Genomic DNA, 9,379 nt, shown 5'->3' with positions numbered 1-9,379 from the left:
TTATGAGTTTGTTGTTTGTTCACATCCTCTTCTTGTGACAGTTGTTCTCTGGGTAACTGATTTTCAACATGGGCTGTCTTATCTCCCTCAGTTTCAATAATACGCCAAGATCTTAGCTGAAGATCATTACATTCCCTTAGATTGGCTCCTATTTCTGATGTTTCTACTATTTGGACAGATTGGACCGGTCTGTTATTTGGATTGGGGTTGGGTTGGGCTGGGAGTTGCGGTCTCAGATTAGACTGGGGATTTTGTTGTAAGGCTAGCAGTGTAGGTTGAGGGAGCGGAATGGTTCCTACTGGCTGATGCATCGGTCTTTGCCAGTTTGTCTGCCAGGCTGGAATTTGTGAAGTAGGGGGAGTCCATTGTGCTGGGTATGCGTTACTTTTCCAATATGGTGGGGCATAGGGAAAATTCGGCCAACTAGATTGGCTTGCCTGATTCGGCCACGGGGTTGATGAAGGAAACGACTGTGGTGACCAATTTGGAAACGGAGGTTGAGGTTGATTTTGCCACATATTATATTGTTGAGCATTATACTGTGGAGACTGAAAAGAAGAAGTTGGGTCTGAAAACATACCAGACTGTCGCGGCTGCCACTGACGGTGCTGGTTGAGCAGATACACCGATTCTGGCTCTTCTTCTGCTTCCTTATATACTGCTTTTAATCCAGGAAGTGAGGGACAACTTTCCGTAAGGTGATCTTTTGTGCAGATGGCACATGTTTGGGCTGCATCTAGTGGACATTCCTTATGGCTATGTTTCTTCCTGCATCGGGGACAGAAGATCACCAAATTCTGTTCTGTCTCCATTTGCTTATGTTTGGCCTGCATAATATCAAGTTGTGTAGTTAGTGTCCCTAGTATATCAGTTTTAAAATTTTCCAATAAATTTCCAATTTCTGCACGCGTTACTCCTTTTGTTGAAATTTTATTATCTCTTACAAACCGATCATGTTCTGCCGGTTTTAATCTTGTGCTGCCTCTTGAGCTCCTGATACATAAATCAATAATGTCAACAAAATTTTCCTGATAAATATCTCCTTTTTCCATAATGTTTAATGTTTCAATCCATTGTTCCTTCATGCCCCTAATTAATGCTGTTTTCAACACATTATCAGGTAAAGGTAGTGATGCATAAGGAGATCTTTGAAGATTATACTGAAAACGTTCCACATACTCCTCTAATGTTTCATTTGGTCTAGCTACCATCTGGAATATTTCGTCCTTCAGTTCTCTAGACCTGTAATAGTCCTGATATTTTTTTAGAAAAGATTCTTTCATTTAATCCCAGTTATTTGTAACCCCGCCACCTAATCCCATAAACCATCTTAAGGCAACCCCTTTTAATGTAGAGGGAAATAATTTCAGTTTCTGGGGGTCGGTGGTATAATCATATCCCCTACACAGCACATCGAACTCAAATAGAAATGCATCCGGATCTTCTGATGTAAGACCGTGGAATGTAGGGATATGTTGAAGAGGGATTGCTTTCATAGGCGCATTTGCTGCAGTATCCACTATGGGGTATTGCAATGTAGAGGTTTGGGTGTTTGGCTGGTTTTGAGCCATTTGGTCGAATATATGCCAATAACCTTCTGGGATATCTAGGAGGGTATTCCTAGGTTGAGAGGGAATGGCTTTAACATGAATGGTTTTGATAGCACTTCCTCTATATGGGATAATGAGAGTGCCTAATGTCTGAGGAGATTGAGTTTCTTCAAAAATGATTTTTGCAGCACTTCCCTTGTCTGGGCTGTTCAATGGTTGAGTTGACCCAAGAGGAGACCTCGGTTCCTCAGTTTCCCCTGTCTCTCCTCCTCCTTCACAAAGATTGCTGAAATTCCCTTCTTGCAATAGTTCTGGAGTAGAATTTTCAATTTCTTGAAAGTCCTGCTCTTCAGTTTGACTATGCACCTCAGCAAAGGCTACAGATGGTGATCCTATGGCTTGAAGGGAACTAGTAGGCTGTCTAGAAATAACTTTTCTAGGTCTTACTGAAGGCTGAGATTCTGCTTTCTTGAAGATTTCGTCTATGAAGGTTGATCGGCCAAGGGTCACCGGCCCCTTAGCTTTTTCTGGCTTGGGTAGAGGTTTGGGATTCTTTTCTGGCTTTTTCTGCTTAGTCATGCACACAAATCAACTTCTAGGTTCTATCCAAACAAAACAGCAGCAAATCTGTAGGAAAGCGGGAAGGGGAGCAGGGTTGTTAGATGCTCTACACGTAGGTTCTTACCTTCCGTTTTTAAAACCCGATTCTTCCCTAGCAGGTTCTTACACTACTCTAAAAAGAAACAAATGGCTACACTCTTTCCCCGGCAACGGCACCAAAATGTCGAGCTATAAAAAGGGTCTCTTTCACCTCTAATTACCTCACATTAGTTTGTCAATCCAGGAACATTTTGTTATTTCAAAGAGTGTCTCAGTTTGAGGCTATCATTTGCCAGAGTAATGCTAGTAGTACAGTGCTCAAAAATACAGGAGTAAATGGATGCTTGTTTATAGCAAACTACTTTGAAAGACTAAACCACACATTCAGAAAACTAAGCAATTTATCAGTCAAGGGTTCAGTAGCAGTAACTCATCCCTTTGTAAACTGATGGAACTAAAGGAAGTCAGAGAACAGATCGTGGATCTGGGAGCAAGACAGTAAATGTCAATTCTCACTATAGCCTTAGATCGTTCTTCACACCAAAATAACAAATGACAGGAAATGGAACGACAGACAAGAAATGGAACAACAAATAAGAAATAGAACAACAAACCTGAAATGGAACAGCAAACAGGAAACTGTAACAACAATTAAGTCTAATAAGCAGTAACACCTTAGTCTACAAGATCAAATGCAATAATCGTGACCTACAGGAATCAAATGGCAATCCTTCACTTTTAAGGACGAATTGAACAACACGCAAAAATGGAACAGCACTGATTAATGATGGATTATAGAACAACACTTGAAAACCATTCACACATGCACACGACACACCTTAATAGTAATCTGATCTTGGTAATCCGGTTATCAATCTCAGTTATAAAGAATACGACTGTATTTCAGAATGGAACAACAATGTCTATAGATTCAACAATCGCAAAGAACATAATCCCTAAGATGAGTTTAGTAATACCAATGAAATAAGTGTACACATAGATACTCTGTAATTGAATAGCGACAGTATTCTGTAAAGACCGACGATATTATATCAACACTTAAAAGAACAGTAATACGTTGCAAAGTTAATACAATGGTTCTGTCTTCAGAAACTTCAATAAATCAAACATAACAGAGCGTGTGATGTAAACTAACAGAACATATCAGATTACCAAATAACGCTGATAAGAAAACCACGCATAAACCAAAAGTAATAATACAGGAGCAAGTGTTCCTCCAGGGCCGGGCCCTTAGCCTCCAGGGGTACACTGCTTGAAGTTATTCCAGACTCAGAGATGAAACAACAACCAAGTTTGTATTAATGCATAAGACGGAATTACAATAGATCAGTTCTCAACGAGACTCGATGATCAAAGTTTCAATCTTAAGAGAAATTACATAAAACATAACAGACTCCTCGGGCTAACAGTGCTGCCCCTTTTATAATGGTGAAGGCGGAGATGTCTAGGTGCAAAAATAGTTAAAGCAGCGATCCCTCAGGATCAAAGGATCCTGAGGGATTCGCCGAACCGTTAGTTCTTTTCTTTCTTGCGCTGAGCCGATATCTCCACTTCCTTTCCAGGGCTGATACGCTTTGATTTGGTTTGCCTTGTTTGCATACGGTTCCCCGTCAAAGGGACAGCGGTTAACCCGGCCTTGTCCTTTCCTTTGGAATGACAGTCCTTCGTTTTTCCTTTTTCCTGCATAAGAAAATGACAATTGTCAGTGTTTTTGATCTGCATATTAATCTTACAGGTTTTATTACAATTCCTTATCATTTACCTAGTTCATGATGCAAAAGGTTTGTAAGTTCTAATGAAAAGATGCTGAAATAATTACCAAAAACATACCTTCTTTAGTACTCCACAACAGCCTCCTCAAACTGGACTTCCTTCAAGTATCTGGGCCTTCCTGTATTTCTTAAAAGAGCCTTCAGCAGAGATTGGCTTCCCCAACTAGAGAAATTTAAGAACAAGCTGCTTGCCTGGGGCTTTTCCTGGCTCAACATAGCTGGTAAGTCCGTTCTTATTAAATTAGTCCTTAACAGTCTTCCCTTATTTCAGTTTTTTGTTCTTCTTGCTCCCTCTGGGATTCTCAGAAAAATGGAGGAGATCATTCGAATTTTTTTTTGGAAAGGGAGCAAGCAAAATGAGAAAAAGCTTCCACTAGTCAGCTGGGATTCCATCTCCAATCCGCTCTTGGAAGGAGGCTTAAATTTCAAAAACCTTGAATTTCAAAATATCGCCATGGGAGCTAAGCTCATTTGGAGAATTATTGCTCCTAACCCTGGATGGGCTCATCTAGCTCTTTGGAAAAAATACTTTAAGGGCAAGCGCTCCCGCTGTCTAGACCATCCTCAGCCGCTCCTGAATACGCCCTTCCAGAAGCTTTGTTCAAAAGCCTGTATGCTTATAAATACTCATGCCTATTGGGTCCCCGACAATGGAAAAAGGATCAACCTTTGGACAGACAGAATTATGAACAATGAGCTGCTGGGAGACTGTCCCTCTCTCCAAGCGTTGTGCAGTTGGATGAACGATGACTGTGCTCTGCTCAGAGGCGGACAGGAAATATGGGAACCAATTTCTTAATTTAGAACATTCTCATGTTTTATTGCTTTCTGTTAAATCAGTTTGTTTGTACCCACAAGCTTGGGAAAATATCTGAAATTGACCACATAGTTGCAGCTAAGAAGAGATGTGAGCTAAACATAATTGTCACAGTCTTGCAAGTCTATTTGGCATTTATTGTTTTAGACTCACCTTTTGTAATCCGCTCTTTGGCATTAAGGCCAAGTTTCTAATATATCCACTACCTGCTTCTGTAAAAAAAACAAAAAAAACAAAAAAACTTTGCCATGTAGAGCATTCGCTTATATTTTTTTGCTATAATTTTTAGATGTAGTTGCAATATTTATGTCATGATCCTTAAATATTTGTGCAACCATTTTTCATTTTTAAGTTTCATTGGAAAACCACTTAAAATTAAAATTCTTGAAAATAGTTCATACTAATGGTAAATAAGTTATGTACCATTAGTTACGGCTCACCATAATTTAAGCAAATATTTGCATAAAAAAATGAATAGGAACAAAATAGAAATAAATTTACCTCTCATTATTTAAGTTTTATTCAACGCTTTAACATGTAGGAGTAAAAAGTGTAAATGTGCAAACTTAGTAGTGGTTACTACCCACCAAAAATTTATGCAAGTCATAATAAACAATTAAAAAATAAAAGTTTTTCAAGTTTGAACGTAAACAATTTTGTTTATTTTATATAATATTTTTTAAAATATAAAACATACTAATATTTTTTTTTTAAATTGAGCAAATGGAAGAGAGTAGATGGCCTAAGGTTGTCTTTAATGATAGATTGTGCAAGAACAAAAAAACTTGGATGCAACAAAATAACAAATGGTTTAGTAAATGGGGTATTTGCTTGAACGTGTGTCCCATAAATAGCGAAGAGATAAAAGCTTTTGTTACGGAAAAGTTCCACAAGCGTACTTGGGATAAGGAGCTAGGAAGAAAGAAAAAGTATTATATTGAAGTGTTTAATCCCACTCATAGACATCAACCAAAAGCATACATAGAGGCCAATATCTCTTGGAGAGCCAAAATTCTTATTGCTCAGTTAAGGACTAATTCTCTCATCAACTCCGTTGTGAAATAGGGCGTTGGAAAAAGCCGAAAGAAGTGTGGGAGGAAAAAATATGCATTTTTTGTTCTTCCAGAAAATTTGAAATAGAAAAATGTTTCATTTTACACTGTGAGGCCTTCAAAGACAACAAGGAAAGTTATGCAGATATGTTGGCTGCTAGCTCTTGGGATAATCTATTTAGTAGGGGCTTTGTCGAGAAGCTGGGAGCATTTATTTTGAAGCTTCACAGAAAAAGGGTCAAATACATCACACAGATGAAGAAGCAATTTGTCTCGTAGGCTATCTTTAGTCTCGTGGACGTTAAAATAATTTCTTTCTTTCTTTCTTCTATATTTAAAATAACATGAAAAACAAAAGAACTTCTCTCAAACAAATAAATTCAACACATATACTACCTCGCTAGTTAAAACAATTACGTCTAATAGCCATGATCTTATTCATTCTAGTATTGATTCATTTGTAATAAAAATAGTTAATTGCACATATAAAAATAAATATAAAAACTAATATAAGATCATTATTTTATATATTTGTTATTTTTAAATTTATATCAAAAATTGGATAAATATGAACTTTAGGGGCTTTTAGCTTTAAGAATTATGTTTATTATTTATATTATTTGAATTTCATAATGAAATAATTTTATTTAATTAAAAAAAAATTAAAAAGTGATATTTTGAATATAAATATTTATAGCGTAGTCTAAAAAACCCACAAATTAGCTCGGAAAATAATGGAAATTCCAGTAAGATTATGACAAAATCTGGCAGAAATTTTTGAAAATCTAGGTTACAACTGTCAAACTTCAGGATTTTGGGTGCCCCAAGGGTTCTTGATGGTGCTGAATCCATTTCCGCCATCAAAAAATGATTCAAACACTCCATAATTTTGATTTTTTGAAGAAGAAAAAAAATATTGGATTCCAGCTAAAATCTATCGTCCGGGTGAATTTGTGGTCTCAGTAAGCAATGCCTAATATTTGTTATACTTGTAGGCATTGGATTTTTCTTTTTATTAGATATTACTTTGTTTTTTACTAAAGACATTTTGTAGATTCTCCATACTTTAACATTATGGATTGAATTTTATTATTTTTTATTATTATTTATATAAATTTATTTGCGATATGATTGGTTCAGCTCTTATTTTGTAATCATTGTAGTGGGTGCTCTTGTTACGACATGTACAATCATAATGTCCTCGTTGTCATAATTGTACCGTAATAGTTGGCAAGCATTTTGTAGTCTACTTCAATATACATGTCATTGAAACGGGAAAATGTTTCTCGACCACCAACAAACAGAGAAAATCAAATATGTTATGCCGAGAAAACAACTCCAACGGCCAATGCCGACGTTGTGTCAAGTCCCTCCACCTCCGCTCTGGACATGGACACAAACAGGTTTTAAAATGCTTTACATGCATACTAGTGAGATGTTTAATGACCTCCATTACTTGCAAACCCATGATTGACTCTGACTTTGACTGTTGCACGAAAGAGTGAGGTGGCTCGTTATACCTGCTGCATGCATAGTATTACGCATTGGATTTGTGTCCTATTTGTCTACAATAATCAATGAAATAGTTGCTACCTGATGTTCTTCACTTCTTTCGAAAGAAGCGCAACAGTGAATGTAGCATCATTGTTGTTTGCAAAACAAAATGACATCTATATAACTACTAAGTTGGCATTGCAGTTGGGGTATTTCGCTCACATTTTTCGCCACCACCACCAATTGACCATTGTATCTCAAAGGATTTAATTGTTGGGTCACGTGGATGTCAGTTATGTGCAGAAGTTTGAACAAGGTCTGAGGGAATTCACCAAATTTAGTTGCAAAGAGAAGTCTAAAAATCCCAATCTTATTCAATCTTCAGATTTCTATCAATTTTCTCCTCTCTCAACAAACATCTGTAAGCTCTCCTTTAGAAGTAATTGAAACTCTACTTGTTTCCCTGTCGGGACTAATGTTGGTGCACAACTTAAAGAGCAGATTTATACATAAAAAGTTAGTTCCGCTCAAGGGGCGTCTGTCAAATATTCCAATTTTGCAGCTTCAACAATTCCCATAAACCATAAGAAGGTGAATTAGCTTCATAATGATTCAAAAACAAAATATGTTAGGGTTTATAGGCAAATTCCAAGTTTTTAGTTTAGAGACTTTAAAGAGATGTAATTTTTTATTCTTTGGGTTTATATTTTTACCAAAATCCAGGGTCTCATAGTAGGTTTATACCATCGCAATGGTTTATTTGTTGTTGTGTATCTAAGCTCACCCACAATGTTGTTCAATGAGTATGTTGTTGATTATAGGATTTTAAAAATCAAAATCAGGATTTTGAACAATAAGAATGTGTTGGGTTTTGGTTCTTGGTTAGTTCGGCTTTTATGAATTCAGGGTTTCAATCGGTTTAAATGACACTTCTCTGAGGTTTATGAGCTTAATGAATGGTCCAATTATATGTTTTGTTCTACGTCTTTGGTCTTTATTTGGACAAATGTTTTCATATTATCATTGTGAGGCAAGTTTTCCCTTCTCCATTGATGGGTTTATTACAATGCAACGTAGCCAACTTACAACACCCTAGAAAGATTTCTTTGGGTAAGAAGCCATGGATGGGGTATCCATTTCATCAAAGTTGTGCAATACTTGAACCTGGACCCAACCACTTGATCTTTCCCATTTGCACAGAGTCCATTGTTAGCATCTAACCATGTCCCTCTTGACTAAGTTTTATTAGGGAGTTTTAAATTCTTCTCCCTGCTTATACTATGTAGATTGTGTTTTATTGGGGTTTTCAAATTTTTTCTTATTTAAACTATGTAGCATGTTAATTTTCAAGGTATGTGACAAGAATTAAGGTTTTGGTACCAATAGGATTTGGCACAAAGGAAATGGACATTGTTATCATAATTGTTATTCTAAGAAGAGCGGGTGCAGATGTGACTATGGCCTCCATGGAACCAAATCTCCAGATATGGTGTTCTAGTGGGGCGAAGCTTATTGTAGACACACTCATCTCCACTTGTGCAAAGGAGATCTTTGATCTTGTTGTTTTGTATGTATGGTATTTACCCTTACCACTTTAAAATTTTTATTTACAATTGCATGGGGTTTTGCTCCTACATATTATTGTTTGTAAGTGAAATGCAACAAGCATCATTTATAGTCATATAAATTTACAAGGAAGGTATATTTTTTACCTGAATTGGATCATTATATTTTTTTCATCCATCTCGATGCATTTGGTGTGGAAAAGTGGAGGAATCAAATCACAAGACTGTTTTTACTGGCGGGACCTAGTTTGGTGAAACGGGGTCTAAAACCTTTCGGGAGCGTTTTGAGACATCAAATGATGTTTTTTGGTGGTAATTTTTTTCTTTTCTTAAATAAGCACATTTTAATGTTATTCTACACACAGAAAGCTTTCCTATGGCGCAAGAATCACGTCAATCGGAGTCTGTGTGCAAAAGTTATGCCACTCAGACCTTCCTGTTTTCGCACCTATAGTTTGAGAGAATGCCACGTTAGCCCCCATTATTCATGGAAAAGGGGCTAGCCACG

Source organism: Pinus tabuliformis, chromosome 3_1, assembly GCF_031772625.1.
Source record: "Pinus tabuliformis cultivar Carrire ecotype Pingquan chromosome 3_1, CPIR1, whole genome shotgun sequence".
Lineage (NCBI taxonomy): Eukaryota > Viridiplantae > Streptophyta > Pinopsida > Pinales > Pinaceae > Pinus > Pinus tabuliformis.
This window is presented reverse-complemented; position numbering follows the sequence as displayed.